The following is a 16,316-nucleotide window of genomic DNA, read 5'->3' on the forward strand; positions in this document are numbered from 1 at the left end:
CCAGAGGATCGTTTCGAGCGTGCAGCTGAGCCTCCAAGTAGATGAAGCCCGTGAAGGCAAAACTGAGAAAAAGAGAAGGCGGGATGACAGGATCCAATGCACAACAGAAAGTAGTTTTCACGGCAAGCACAGACACGGGGGAGAAGTCTGAAGCCAGACTTTGCTTTTATTCCTCTCTAAATAACCTGGAGGTGTTACTTATATGTATATATTGGGAAATGAAAAATTTTGTCTGGATATGCCTGGGTCATTTTCATTGATTGTGGTCTAGAAAAGATAGACTGGGATCTTGGACTCCAGAAAGTGTTTCAACTATGTTTTTGCTTGTTGCTTCGTTCTCAACCATTCTTGTTTCTTCTTGGGGGCACTTTTAATTTGAAGGGTACATTTCCATTCTCTGTCTTCTGTATCCATGGTCTTCTACCAGATCATTTTCAATTCCCCCGTTCTGACTTTGGAGGTCTGTGTTTGTCTTGGTGCACACGCATCCGTCCACCTTCAGACGCTGTGAGTGCTGCAGACTCGGGATTTACCTGAGACAGCACATGCACGGCTAGCAAACCCTGTCCTTTGTCAGGGATTTCACTCCCCCCAAGGCGCACCATGGCTCTCCTGTGACCTGGCCTTCTGGCCATTGGGTCTAGGGGGGATGGAGAAATCTGCAGGCCTAGTTTGTCCTTCCTGCCTATCCCTGCTCTCCCACTGTTGAGCCTTAAAGAAGCACATCTTCCCAGATGCAGCTCACTGTGCCAGTGCCTTCCCACACCTGGTTCTTTTCTGGGAGTCTCTCTCCCATCAATGAATACAGGGTTGGGGGAGGGAGACAGCTCCTCCACAGCACCAGAAACCCACAGACATGCTGGGAAGGCTTTGGACCCTTGCCCCCCACCATCCCTGCTAGGTGGACCAGTGATGTGCTTCCCATCTGGCCCACTCTGTCGTCTGATGGGGGACCAGCTGTATGTAGGTTGACCGTCAGATTCCTCCTTGGCTGGTGTCCTTCTGCCCTTTCTTCACATGCTTTCCTGAATGTGTCAGTGGGCTTCTAAGCACATGACGTTGCAAGGCGGAAATAATTTCATTTCTTGTTTAGCCTTTAATCCCAATTCATTAAAAAAAAAAATGAGTGACTCACTCAGAGTTCTACTGTAATCCATGGAAAAGTTAATTAGACTCTAAATTCCCCAGGATTCTAGAAACCATTCCGCTAGCCTCTTTTCAGAGGCTATAGCTTTGGAGTAAGGCTTTGAGAATGCAGGCAGTCTGCAAGGGGGCTGAGCTAGGAAGGGGAGAAGACCAATTTGTAAGCAATTGAAAGCTGATTAATACAATTAGAGCGTTTGCTTTGCCTTTGCAGTTTCACTCTGCATCCTGATTATAACTCAGTGGAGTCCAGGCCACACCAACACTTACTCCGGTTCCTGCAGCGCTCTGCATATAAAAGGGACTCAGGAAATGTTTCCCAATTGAAAGAGACGTTTGCAAAAAAAAGGAAAGAGGGTTCCCTGTTCAGATCACTTCAGAACCTTTTCCCAGCAGGGTGCTTTTGATTTCCCAAAGTCTCATCACAGCTAGCCTTGGCTGGGGTCCCACCTGGATGCCCGTTGGCTCTGAGTCTGTATTCTCAACTCCTGGCCCCTCTCTCCTGTTTGTTGATTGACTGGAAAGGTGTTTTTGAAGTAGGAAAGTGGCTTCCCATGGTGGTCTTTAAATCATCTCTAAATTGGGGTACCTGAGTGGCTCAGATGGTTAAGCATCTGCCTTCGGCTCATATCAGGATCCCAGGGTCCGGGGATTGAGCCCCTTATACAGCCCCACATTGGGCTCCCAGCTCAGTGGGGAGTCTGTGTCTCCCTCTCCCCTGCTTGTGCTATCTCTGTGTCTCTCTCTAATAAATAAATAAAATCTTTTTTAAAAAATCATCTCTAAATTGCCTAGCCTAACCAGTATAGCCCAGATAAGCACCTGGGAGAGGGTCCACCTTGGCACAGGCCTGTGGGAGGCCAGGAGAAGCAGGGGCTCCCCTCACTGCCAGCCAGTGCCAGTGAGAGGCAGCCGCGCCTGCTGAGCCCAGCACCCCCATGGCACCTGCTTCCCAGGCCAGCAGCCTGCGCTCCCTGCAAAACTGCCATCTGCTTCCCCACGCTGCTTCTCTCCCGGTTCTGCTGTTGCTTGCAGTTTGGATTTTTGCTGCAAACAGCTTTGCCAGAGGGCCCCCTCCAGAGACCCATGGGTGTGCTCAGGAGTGGGTGGCTGGCACTCGAGGAGGCAGGCGGGTGGCTGCTTGAGGGCCCCACCATCTGTGTCTGGCTCTGGGCTGCTGTCACAGCATCCCAGGGGGACCCGGATGGTCATACTTCCTCGGTGTGTTGGTCGCCTCCCACACTCCGTGGCTGTGCCAGGCAGACCGTTGGTGCAGGCTCCTGGCCTCCCACAAACATGGAAGTGGCAGAAGAAGTAGGATCCTGGGGTCAACTAGCCCCGCCTTCCTCCTGTGGGGAAAGGGCAGAGTCTTCTCCCGCCCTCTTCCCCACCCCTTATTTGAGGTTCCTGCCCGCACCTGTATCTGTGCACTGCAGAGAGGACTTTATCACTACTGTGCTCTTGGCCACTGGCCCTATTGTCCTGCTGGTGCACTCCAGAGGAATCCAGTCCAGCACTGAATATGGACATTAACTGGGCTCCCACTGTGGTCCAGACAGTGAATATCTAGCTTCAGCCTCTCAGCAGCCCAGTGAGGTACTCATTATTGTCCTTGTGGGAAAGATGCTGGAACTGAGGCTTAGAGAAAGGAGGTCACTTGCCCAAAGACACCAGGTGGTAATTGATAGGACCCGAAGTTAGAGCAGGAGTGTCTGCCTCCAGAGCTTCTAACAACTCAACTTCCTGTTCTTCCGTTTGTTCATTTGTTCATTCACTCATCATGGAGGACTCACTATGTGCCAGGTACTATTTTAGGCCCTTGGAACATAGCAGTGAACAAAACAGCCAAATACCTGTACCTGGAGTTTACATCCTAGCAGGGGCTGGGGGAGAAGAGAGAGAACAGACAATGAACGTAACTGAACTAATCGATAAACAATTATATAGGCTGTCAGATTCTGAATGGGAAAAAAAAAAAGAGGAACAGGGGCACCTGGGTGGCTCAGTGGGTTAAGCCGCTGCCTTCGGCTCAGGTCATGATCTCAGGGTCCTGGGATCGAGTCCTGCATTGGGCTCTCTGCTCAGCAGGGAGCCTGCTTCCTCCTCTCTCTCTCTGCCTGCCTCTCTGCCTACTTGTGATCTCTGTCTGTCAAATAAATAAATAAAATCTTTAAAAAAAAAAAAAAAAGAGGAACAGAGCCAAGGATCAGGAGTGGTGGGGGCGGGATGGGGAGGGCGTCACCACCTAATTAGGATAGCTGATATTGAAAAAGCAGGAATTTGGGGTGCCTGGGTGGCTTCATTGGTTAAGCGTCTGCCTTCATCTCAGGTCATGATCCCGGGGCTCTGGGATCGAGCCCCAAATCAGGCTCCTTGTTCATCGGGGAGCCTGCTTCTCCCTCTCCCTCTGCTGCTTCTCTCCTTGCTTGTGCCTTCTCTCACTCTATCAAATGAATACATAAAATCCTAAAAAAAAAAAAAAAACAAAAAAACAAAAAACAGAAAATAGTACATGTTGGTGAGGATGTGGAGAGATTGGCCCCTCACACACTGCTGGGGGGAATGTGGACTGGAGCCTTTGTGGACAAGCAGCATCTCAGCAGATTAGTGACCTACCAGTTTTCCTTCTGGGCGTATCCCCTAAAGAACCGAAAGCAGGGATTCCAACAGACATCGTCCACTAATGTTCATTGCCACATTATTCACATCAGCCTGCAGGTGGAAACAGCCCAGGTGTCGTCTATTGATGAATGGATGGACAACATGTTAAGTGTATTGATTATTGCTCATAGTACTGAGTCTTAAAAAGGAATGGAATTCTGACACATGCTACAACATGGAAGAACCTGGAGGACATTATGCTAAGGGAAATAAGCTAGACACAGAAGGACCAATATTGTAGGACCCCATGTATGTGGGCTCCTTAGAGTAGTCACACTCATAAAAGGTAGAATTGTGGTTGCCAGGGGCTGGGGCTTGGGGGAAGGAGGAAGTACTCTTTCATGGGCCAGAGTTTCAGATGAAACTGATAAAGGTCTGGAGACGAATGGGATTGGTAGTAACGTAGTCATGTGAGTGTACTTAATAGCCCTGGACTGTGTAGCTAAAAATGGGCAGAATGGTAAGATTTATATAATATATATTTTAACCACAGTTTTAAAAAAGTGGGGAGAGGGGCACCTGGGTGGCTCCCTTGGTTAAGCATCTGCCTTCAGCTCAGGTCATGATCTCAGGACTCTGGGATTAAGCCCTACATTGGGCTCCCTGCTCAGCGAGGAGTTGCTTCTCCCTCTGCTGCTTCCCCTGCTTGTGCTCTCTGGCTCGGTCTCTCTCAAATAAATAACTAAATAAAATCTTAAAAAAATAAAAATGTAAAAAGGGGGAAGGGTGGAGACTGACCAGGATGGACCTCTCTGAGAAGGTAAGATGTGAGCAAAGACCTAAAGAAGGTAGAGCAGGGAGGCCAGGGGCTCTGGGGGAGGAACTGTCCAGGATGGGGACACGCTGTGCCGACGTGTTCACAGAGCAGCATGGAGCTGGTGAGATAACCCCCCTTCCAAAGTCAAAGTCCTGAGTTCCACTCCGGGGGTGGGGGAGGAAGGGGGCTTGACAGGAGGTGGGGGGGCCTTTGACCGTAGGAAGTAGGGAGATGGGTTGACGTGGCCGGCTACGAAGCCTTACCAGGAGCATGGCCCATAGCTCCTAACGCTTGGCTCTGTCACATCGTGGGTGCCCCCCACTTACTCAGCCACCTCATGGTGCTCAGTGGTCTGTGGGCTTAGGAACTTTGTGATCTGTGTGACTAGCCTCATCTATAGCATAACATGGTACAGTCCAGCTTCACTGTCACTGTGGGTATGTGGGTATCGTGACACCACAACCCAGCTCTGCTCCCATGCCCCTGTTATTAGACCTCTATGACCTGGTTTTCTTGGCTTCTTTGCTATGATATCATCATGTATGTGTCCCTGGGAGGTGGGCGAAAAGCTAGGGAGAAAGAATATAATTTGGTTGTTTTCCTGCATTAATTTGAATAAAAATTTGGATCATCAGATTTTCCTGCCCGTTTTTCAGATGCCAAATGACATTGGCTGGCACGATTATGCCCCTCCCCCAGCCAGCTGTCTTGCAGATGGAGACTAGGGAGTAGAGTGTGACTCCATCCTTCAGGAAGTATTTATTAAGCTCCTAGGTGGTGCCCAACCCCGGAAAAACACATCCATCCCCTCTTCTAACGAAATAACTCAAGTCACATGACCTGCCACAGTGCCAGAAGATCCCTCTGTCAAAAAACAAAGCAGAAAAGAATTGGCCTTTGTTGGGATCCTCCTCTGGGCCAGGCATGGGGGTTTGTATCCCCACTTTTCAGCCAAATGGAAGCTCTGGGACCTCAAGTGACAAGTCCAAGGTGACACAGGAAGGACACAAATAGCTAGCATTTGAACCTGGCTGTCTCACAGGCTCTTGCAACTAGACCAGCTTTTTGCTCCTGATTTTCTACCAGACCAGTGACCACTGCTCTCAAGAATAGGCCCTCAGCCCCCCTATTCCAGGACAGCTCCAGGGCTGGAGGGAGACAGGATGGATGAATAGAGGTGGTCCTCAACCTCTCTCCACTTCATTGCCAAAGTAGTCATTCCCTCTGCCCCTCGGGGGACTCCTGGATTCCTGCCCTGCTTCTTCTTGTTTCGACTTTGTAGGTCATTACATCCCAGACCAGGCTGATGCACCCAGAACTGAAGCCCAGCCTGGCCCTGACTGCTTCCTAATAACCATCTGCATCTCCGAACCTGGCTTTGAGTCCCAGCACCTGGTTGTCCCCTTGACCCTTGAACTTTGCCGGCTCTTCCAACCTGCATCAACTTGAGGATTTTGTCACAGTCATGGGCCAGCTCCTAATGCTCCCTTGTCTACAAACTAAATCAGAGTAGTCCTTTTGGTAGGAGTCCCGGCTGGTTCATCTCCACACTGCACCTGGTACCTTTTGCATATCATCTTTTATGCACGATGTCCCACGTCACCCCCAACTCCTGGTTGTATGACCTAGAGACACTCTCACAGTGCTCCTCAGGAGACATGACCAAGAGTGCATGTAGCAGTATATTTTGTTACAGCAAAAAACTGCAGACAGCCCAAATGGCCTTTCACAGTGCAGTGGATAGATAAATCGTGGCTATGGAATAATATATAGCAGTGAAAAAAGAACAGCAGCTAAACTCATCAAAGGATGAATTAGAAACACAATAAGCAAAAGGAAAAAAATCACCAAAGAATACACAGTGATCCAAGAATATGATGTTCAGAAACAAGTAATAGTAAATACTATCTTATTTAGAAAGGCACACATAGGTGGTTTTTCGTTTTTTGTTTTGTTGTTGTTTAATAGAAAAACAAGGGATTGCTTAACACAAGATTCTTTTTTTTTTTTTAAGAGAGCCTGTCTTGAGATGTTGGAAAGTTTTTCTCCTCCCCCGCCACTTTTTTTTTTTTTTAAAGATTTTATTTATTTATTTGACAGAGAGAAATCACAAGTAGATGGAGAGGCAGGCAGAGAGAGAGAGAGAGGGAAGCAGGCTCCCTGCTGAGCAGAGAGCCCGATGACTCGATCCCAGGACCCTGAGATCATGACCTGAGCCAAAGGCAGCGGCTTAATCCACTGAGCCACCCAGGCGCCCCCTGCCACTTTTTTTTTGACAGAGACAAGAGAGGGAACACAAGCAGGGGGAAGTGGGAGAGGGAGAACTAGGCTTCCTGCTGAGCAGGGAGCCTCATGCAGGGCTCGATCCCAGGACCCCAGGATCATGACCTGAGCAGAGAGCAGACGCTTACCGACTGAGCCACCCAGGCACCCCAACACAAGGTTCCTAGTGGCTTCCTCTGGAAGACAGGGAGGGCTTAGAGGGGCTTCTCAGATTCAGTAATACTTAATTTCTTCACCAGTTCACAGGTGTTTACTTGAGTATAATTGTTTGAATTATACTGTGTTTTCATGCAGTTTCGTGTGGATGCTAGATTTCACAGTACACCCCTTAAAGCTAACAAGGGATTGCAAAAACCAGACCCCAAAAAGCTTGAGTCGGTGCTAAGAACAAAACCTTTAAAGCTCTCTCAGAAGGCAGGAGGGGAGAAAGCTGCAAACAAAGAGAAACCACCGTGTCTCTGGAAGACAGACAAGGCCTTAGAACCTCAGAATTCTTGGTTTTCCCCCAAGAAGGAGCAAGAGCCATTGGAAATGAAGCAATAATCAGATCCGTAGCCGAGGAAAGCATTCCCTAGAGGCCCACCAGTCCTGCCGGGGAGCGGTCAGCCCAGAAACACTTTCACATTGGCCGTGGAATACGTTTCTGAGCCTGTGTTTAAACACAGTCATGTTTGTTGTTCTGGGAATTGAATCAAAATCACAGAGCTCCTCTGAAAAGACCTGGCTGGGTATAATTGGCCTGTCCAATTTTCTGGTTCCAGCTCTATTCATTTCCCGCGTGCGGCCCACTCCATCTGGGGACAGAGGCAGGCTCCGTGGCCAAACACCACCACAACATGCTTGCCCTCTCAAATCTGGCTTAGAACAGGCAAGACAGTTAAATATTTGGGGTGCAGAGGGATTTCAAGCTGCCGGCAAATGAAGAGTAAGAGCGGGCCCGCAGGCTCTGTTGACAAAGCAAGTAATTAACCACAGTTGTGAAAGCATCCTGAGCCTGTCCTCAGATTTGGTGACCTCGCTAGACCACTCCAAAAACGGACAAGATGGCCTGCGGAACCCGAGAGAGAAGGAAGATGGGGGAAGTATTTAACTATCATATTAATATTAATATTTAACTATCTTGCTGCACGTGGGGAATAAATAGAGCTGGAATCAGAACATTGGACATGCTGATTATACCCTGTGGCAGGAGGGGTGGTCCCTGTTTTTGGTGGTTTGCGGGGACCTTTCCACCTCACAGGTGATGGGGAGACGTGGGGGGCCAGGACAGCACCCGGGGGACACGCAGCCCCAGAGCTGAGGCAGTGAGGAAGGGGTGAGGCCCCAGGTGGAGGCTGGCCCATCCCACACAGCCCCGCCACAGCCACAGAGAGCCACCTCCCTCCGAAGCTGGCAAACACTCCTCACCAGGAATTGTGCGGAAGCCTCCCAGGAGCGAGCCCCTTGCCAGGGGTTAATGGAAGCCAGAGCATTTCCTTTGGTTCTGAAATAGTCTAGCCAAGGTGTTTAAATTATCTGTCAAGAAAACAGATAACACCCTCAGAAGAGTCTTTCTCACTGCATTTTTTTCTGTTCCACTACACTGCCAATTGCTTGCCTTCCAGACTGATCTGCTTGCTCAAAAACCACTTGAAATGAGAAGAAAATTCACAAGGGCTCCCTCACATTCTCGGGCTGTGGTGGGGTTGGCAGAGAGGTCAGGTGTGAGCTCCATCTTGGCTGAGGCTTGATTTCCAGCCTGTCTCCTGATGAGGCGCAGGCCTGGCTCCAGTGTGGGGAACCCGCCAGCCCCCAGCAGGAGGACAGCAGGAGACTGTCCAGACGGGATGAGCGGGAGCCTAGAGGAGATAGCCAGACTCCCTGACAAACACACACACACGCTCTGGAGGCTATAAAGTACTATCCTTGATTTCTTATTTTTTTATTTTATTTATTTATTTATTTGACAGAGACAGAGAGGGAATACAAGCAGGGGAAGCAGGAGAGGGAGAAGTAGGAGCAGGGAGCCTTTTGTGGGGCTCAATCCCAGGACGCTGGAATCATGACCTGAGGCGAAGGCAGATGCTTAATGACTGAGCCACCCAGGCACCCCAAGTAGTATCCTTTAAAAATCTTTATCCTTTAAAATACAAATACTGCCAGGAGGGGTTTCACTTAGCTTTCTGGAGCATGTCAGTCATGAGTTAGCACTTCCCAAGGGGTAAGTGGAGAGCCTGCAGTAGGAGAGCTCTGTCCCGCGGCTCTGGGGCTACTCAAAGGCCTTTATTGGTGCAGGCTGGCTAGGTTTTACCCTCTAGGCCCTTGGGGGATGGATATAGGGATGACCGTCAGAAAGGAACGGCTCCTGAAGGCAGGGCATGAAACATCGTCTCCGGTGGTAGAAAAACTTGGCCGTGGCCCTCAGTCTGGGGTGGCTTTATGCCACGGGCCACTCATTTGCACACACATGCAATCTTTTCTTCCATGGCTCTGTCTTAACACAGAGGCGGTGCTGAATGAATGTTGTTTGAATTAATATCTGCTCCGTCTTCAGAGGCTGATTGTAAGCGTCATCTTTCTGACATAAGGGAAGCCAGCAATGAGGAGAGATGGCCGCTCTAAACTCAGTTTGTACAGAGCAAAAATGGCAAGGAAAAGGAGAACATTTTCAAAATAAGAGAGAGATAGGGAATGAGGGAAGGAGGAAGAGAAAGAAAAAAAATTCAGAAAATCATGTATTTTGGGATGACAAAACTTTCCCCTAGTTTTAGTTCTGTTGGTTACCTTAAAGGGACGGATAAGTGTGTACTTACCTATAGAAGTTTTTAAATATTTAAGGCAGTATTTGTCTAATTGCTTACGTTATAATAGAGTGTCTGTTAACACCCCTTGGCCTCTGAGAATGAGGAGCCCAGACATGAGCAGACATATCAGCCACTTTTTTAAAACTTATTTAAAAATCAGTTAATTAACATACATTGCATTAGTTTCAGAGGTAGAGGTCAGTGATTCATCAGTTGTAGGCAACACCCAGTGCTCATCGCATCACGTGCCCTCCTAATGCCCATCACCCGGTTTCCCCCATCCCTTCCAGCACCCCTCAGTTTGTTTCCTATGATTAAGAGTCTCTCATGATTTGTCTCCCTCTCTGATTTGGTCTTGTTTTATTTTTCGCTCCTTTCCCCTATACTCTTCTGTTTTGTTTCTTACATTTCACATATGTGTGAAATTATATGATAATTGTCTTTCTCTAATTGACTTATTTCACTTAGCATAATACCCTCTAGTTCCATCCATGTCATTGCAAATGGTCAGATTTCTTTTTCTTTTTCTTTTCTTTTCTTTTTTTTCCATTGTGTATATATACCACTTCTTCTTTATCCATAGTTTGGCTATTGTGGACATTGCTGCTATAAACATTTGGGTGCATGTGCCCCTTAGGGTCCCTAAATTTGTATCTTTAGGGTAAATACCCAGTAATGCGATTGCTGGGTCGTGGGGTAGCTCTATTTTCAACTTTTTGAGGAACCTCCATACTGTTTTCCAGAGTTGGCTGCACCAGCTTGCATTCCCACCAACAGTGTAGGAGGGTTCCCCTTTCTCCACACCCTCTCCAACACCTGTCATTTCCTGACTTGTTAATTTTAGCCATTCTGACTGGTGTGAGGTGGTATCTCATTGTGGTTTTGATTTGTTTTTCCCTGATACCGAGTGATTTTTCATGTCTCTGTTATAGCCATTTGGATGTCTTCTTTGGAGAAGTGTCTGCTCACGTCTTCTGCCCATTTTTTAATTGGGTTATTTGTTCTTTGGGTGTTGAGTTTGATAAATCCTTTATAGATTTTGGATACTAGCCCTTTATCTGATAAGACATTTACAAATATCTTCTCCCGTTCTATAGATTGTCTTTTGGTTTTGTTGGCTGTGCAGAAAAAGCTTTTTATTTTGAGGAGGTCCCAACAATTCATTTTTGCCCTTGCTTCCTTTGCCTTTAGCGGTGTCTCTAGCAAGAAGTTGCTGTGGCTGAGGTCAAAGATTTTGCTGCCTGTGTTGTGTTCTCCTCAAGGATTTTGATGTTTTCCTGTCTCACATTGAGATCTTTCATCCATTTTGAGTCTATTTTTGTGTGTTGTATAAGGAAATGGTCCAGTTTCATTTTTCTGCATGTCGCTGTCCAATTTTCCCAACACCATTTGTTAAAGAGGCTGTCTTTTTTCCATTGGACATTCTTTCCTGCTTTGTTGAAGATTAGTTGGCCGTAGAGTTGAGGGTCCATTTCTGAGCTCTCTATTCTGTTCCATTGATCTATGTGTCTGTTTTTGTGCCAGTACCATACTGTCTTGATGGTTACAACTTTGTAATAGAGCTTGAAGTCTGGAATTGTGATGCCACCAACTTTGGTTTTCCTTTTCAACATTCCTTTGGCTATTCAGGGTCTTTTCTGGTTGCATACAAATTTTAGGATTATTTGTTCTAGCTCTGTGGAAAAAATTGATGGTATTTTGATAGGGATACACTGAATGTGTAGATTACTCTGGGTAGCTTAGACATTTTAACAATGTTTGTTCTTCCAGTCCATGAGCATGGAACGTTTTTCCTTTTCTTTGTGTCTTGCTCCATTTCTTTCATGAGTACTCTGTGGTTTTTCTGAGTGCAGATCCTTTATGTCTTTGGTTAGGTTTAGTCCTATGTATGTTACAGTTTTAAGCCAGTTTTTGCTTTTGTTGAGACAATCTGGAATTTTGGGTCAGAGTCTCTTTTGTTAACTGATTATTTTATTTTTTTTAAGAGATTTTATTTATTTATTTGACAGAGAACATGAGCAGGGGGGAGGAGCAAGGGAAGAGGGAAAAGCAGGCTCCCTGACCCCGATGTGGGGCTCCATCTCATGATCTCCCGGATCATGGCCTGAGCCAAAGGCAGATGCTTAACCGATGGAACCACCCAGGCACCCGTTAACTGATTATTTTACATCTACGTTTCAAGCATCATTTCCTTCACATTTTTATCATTTTGTAGTTATACGTACCCAGTTATTTAGACTGAATTCTGTCTTTATTTCATTGATCACTGTTCATTTTCTGGTACTGTAAGTTCCCCACTCAGGAGCTTTTTATTTTAATTCATTTGTTGACCAAATGAATTCTACTTTTGAGCAATTTTTTTTTTAGGAAAACTAGATGCACCTGTTTTCTATTTTTTGCTGATATGACCCACAGTACCTTTTCAGGGTAAGAATCACAGCCATACTCCAGATCACAGAGACACCCCCTTACCTAGGGCAGGTAGAGGTTGCTGTTCTAGGGTTGAGGGCTGGCAGATACCACGGGGCTCCTTGGGCTGCCTCTGTGTGGAAACAGGCCTAGTGGCCTACTCTCTGCCCCCACTCGCTGCTCACGCTGAGCAGATACACAGGTCCATGCCACAGTCACACACACCATATAAATGCCAAGTCTCCTTCCTTCTTGAGTAGGGCAGCAGGTAATCAAGCCGTTAGCCAGAACTTTAAGGTGTGATGGTCCCAATCTGGTTTGAACTAGTACTAAAAACGCATTTGTGTGTTACATCAGCACATCTCATGTCAACTTGCCTTGCTCGGTATCAGCTTGTCGCTGTTAGCTATAATTACAGCTTTTCATACTCAGCTTGTCACCACGGAAACCTGGTTAGAGGGTCCTGGCCAGCTGTCTTTGAGAGCAGATGCACTCCAGCCAATAGCATACGATGCCCCCAGCCCTTTCTGCTTTCTGAGGGACCCAGTGCTAGAAGCCCCGGTTCCCTTTGGAAAACCATCCAGGTGTTTCCCATCATCAAAATTCCGACTCCTGGGGTGCCTGGGTAGCTCAGTCAGTGAAAAAATCTGCCTTTGGCTCAGGTCATGGTCCCAGGGTCCTGGGATCGACTCCCATATCTGGCTCCCTGCTCCATGGGGAGCCTGCTTTTCCCCCTCCCTCTCCCTCTGCCTCTCCCCCTGCTTATGCACGCTCATGCTCTCTTTCTTTCTCTCTTTCTCCCTCGCTGGGTCTTAATTTACAAAAGTGACTAAGTGACAACACAGAGGCAAATGCCCTTGAAAGAACAATCTATTGCATATAGTTCCAAGAGAAGGGGGCACGCCACCCACGGGTTATATGGAGAAGCACCAGGTTTGGTCAGGAGGCAGGAAAGAGTGAGGGGAAAACCTAGGCCAGGGCCTTTACTGGGGTTTCTACAGGAAGGGCAAGGCAGGGCAGGGTAACTGTCTTTGGATTGCCTAGTTGAAGCAGTTTAGGGAGGTGTTGGGGCATACAGGGCGGCCCTGACTGATTTAGGGCAGGGGGATACTGGCCGGATGGGTGAGGGTCAACTAAGGCAGTGTTTGGCGGTGTGGGGATGAGGGCTTGTCACATGACCTTCACGTGCCTGCAAAAACCACATCACAGGGCCAATAGCAATGTCTTTGGCCAGTAGTTTGGCCATGTGATCAATGGATGCCAAATAGACAAATACAGAATCTAAGAAAAGTTAGAACACATTGTCCCTAAGTTAGTTCAGGTTGAGAAATACAAAAATAGCATTTGATTTAGCAAACCCATGCATGATTTTATAAGAAGTTGAAGAGGGCAGGTCCCAGGCCAGACTGCATGGGCTCCAGTTTATGTTCTTGTCTTCCCTGTTCTCTCTGCACTGGGTGTGTCCTTGTCTGTAAAATAGAGTTATGCTGATACCGACAGGACGGGATATTGGTGAGAGTTAAATAAGTTACTGTATATAAACTCCTAAAAACGGTCCATAACACATACATAATGCTCAACAATTGCTGGGGATTTAACTTCTTAATTTTTTGTAACAATTAAACACCTCAGGGTCAGATGGCATGTGAAGATCACATTTTTTTAAAGATTTATTTATTTGCCAGAGAGAGAGCACCAGCAGGGGAAGCAGCAGGCAGAGGGAGAGGGAGAAGCAGACTCCCCGCTAAGCAGGGAGCCCGATGAAGGACTCGATCCCAGGACCCTGGGATTATGACCTGAATAGAAGGTTAACGCTTAACCGACTGAGCCACTCAGGCACCCCTGAAGATCACATTTATGATAATTATCTTGACCCCTACATCCCCCAAATGAAAATTACCATGATCCGATTAATTCCTTTTGAATTTTTCATTCCTGTGCCATATTTTAATTGACCTGGTATTTAGATCATGACTTTCTGGTCTGAGATTCAATTTTCCCTGAAGGTTTTTACTGATTTTTTTTCTTCCTCAATGACAAAAGAATAATGAAATGCTATGCCCTTTTTAAAAAAAAAATCTTACTAACACGGTATTTATTTGCCTCCCCTCTGTCAAACCCTAAGCCAATCACTTTCGGCAGACTACCTGGGGAGGTATAGGAAAAGGAACATACAGGGCAGATGAGACTCAGGAGAAAGACTTATGGGAGGTGGAGACAGCTCCTTCAGATAGTGAAGAGGATGAGAAAGGCCACCTCAGGCAAAAGAACCTCATGGCCTCCAAGAACGCAAAGCCCAGAATGGCATAGGAGAAGAGCTCTTGCTTCAGAGAGGGATTCCTGGCCTAACCGATGATGAGGTTCCCCAACACAGCAGTCCCAGTCCCAATGAACTTGGCTTCCCTGTCAATGTCCCTTGAAATTCACTGGTTTGGAAGCTGTTGCTGGGAATAAGTGAGGTCAGGGGATGTGGGGCTGCCAAGCTGCTGAGGTTCTTATAGGGTACCCCATCTGTCAGTGCCCCTTGTGCTTTTAGCCCCACTGCAGACAGTGAGAGGTGAGAGGTGCTCCTGTCCAAGAAGGGGGTGGAGATGAACTTTGCACAGGCAGACATCACAGGGAGTGAGGGCTGTGGCAGGAGAGCTGCTCCCATGGCAGAGAAGACAAGAGAGTGAAATGTTATGCCCTTTTACAGCTTTTTGATTTTACCTTCTGTTGTGCAGAGCCTTCTCTTTTCCTGTCAGAAACCCCTGTAGACCCTCTTCGGGCTCCAACCTGCACTGGTTACTGAGAGCCGACCTCATGGGACTTCCTCCTACCACCCTCCAGAGTCGGAAACTCTGTTTCTAGGAGCCTGCGTCTTCCTCTTTTTTGTTTTTCACCTGCATTTTGCTGGAGCCCATCCTTAAGTAGCCTCTTTTTTTTCCAATTTTATATAAAATATTTAATTTTTAAAACACGGGCTATTCATGTCACATAAATATCTTCAATTTTAGGTTAGCTGCTATGGTCAGCAGAATTATCGACTGTGGCTATTAAGAATAACTTAGATACTGTCACTTATAGGAAAGTCTAAAGCGCTAAGACTCACCATATTAAAATTTCAGATACTTGAATACTGTAGCTATTTTGCTAAATTTCAAAATATTTCTTCACTTCCTGCAATGTAGTTTTATTATAAGCTGTTAGTACGCAATATTCAAATAAAAGCAAAATAATTTTTCTTCCATTCATTTCTTTCTCCCCAACCAAAAAAAAAAGTTCCATCGAAAAAATAAAATGATCAACTGAAATCAACTCATTTTATAGCAGTAAAATGGTAAAATATCCACTTTAAAGTATCCTTACTCTCACCAAACTATAATGTTTCCCATATACTGTTTTGAAATGAAGGGTCACAAGTCAATAGAGGGCGTGGGGGTAAAAAGACTGAGTTTAGAACTGGAGCAATTTCCATTCTAAAACAGTTCTATTAAGTAGCCTCTTAAAAAGAGAATGTGTAAGGAAAACTTGGAGTCCTTGCAGATCTAAAAAGTCTCTACTTTGCTCTCATGTTCAATTGATAGTTTGGATTATAGAACGCTGGATTGCATACCTTTTCTCAACCTGTGTTGTCGATGATAAGTCTGATACTGTTCTGATTCTGGTTTCCTCATAGGTCTGTTTCTTTCTGGAAGCTTCTAGGATCTTCTTTTTTATACTTGGAACTAAATGATTTTATGAGTGTATAACTATTGCTTTTTTAACTTTTCATTTTTCCTACCTTATATTCAATAAAAATCCTTTAATCTGAAGACACATGTTCTTCAGGTCCAGGAATTTTTTTAATTTCTCTTTCTGGGAAGTCTATTATTAGGAGTTTAGATCCCTCAAATTGAGCATTTTTGTTCCCTATCACTTCTTTTACATTTTTCTGTTTCATTCTCTTTGTGTTCCACATTCCAAATTTCCTATTTTTCTCTTTCAGCCTTTATTTTATTTTATTTTTTTAAAGATTATTTATTTATTTGACAGACAGACAGGCAGAGAAGCAGTCAGAGAGAGAAGAGGAAGCAGGCTCCCCGCTGAGCAGAAAGTCAGATGCGGGACTGCGATCCCATGACCCTGAGATCATGACCCGAGCTGAAGGCAGAAGCTTTACTCAAGAGCCACCCAGGCGCCCCAATTTTACATTTTTATATTTCTACTTTGTATTTTTAACTTCTAGGAGCCTTTTATTCTCCAGTTGTTGCTTTTAAGTCCCGGAGTTTAGCTTTCCTACTTTAGTCAATTAGTTATCA

The 16,316-nt window shown here is 46.2% G+C and overlaps 1 protein-coding gene and 1 pseudogene across 5 annotated transcripts in view; one reads left to right on the top strand and one right to left on the bottom strand.

Moving 5' to 3' along the window:
- The window catches only part of RPH3AL (rabphilin 3A like (without C2 domains)), a 141,099-nt gene that overhangs the window by 90,782 nt on the left and 34,001 nt on the right, over positions 1-16,316 (top strand). The window lies entirely within an intron of this gene.
- Positions 14,263-14,650, bottom strand: LOC132003840 (ATP synthase F(0) complex subunit C2, mitochondrial-like; annotated as a pseudogene).

Source organism: Mustela nigripes, chromosome 16 (assembly GCF_022355385.1).
Source record: "Mustela nigripes isolate SB6536 chromosome 16, MUSNIG.SB6536, whole genome shotgun sequence".
Lineage (NCBI taxonomy): Eukaryota > Metazoa > Chordata > Mammalia > Carnivora > Mustelidae > Mustela > Mustela nigripes.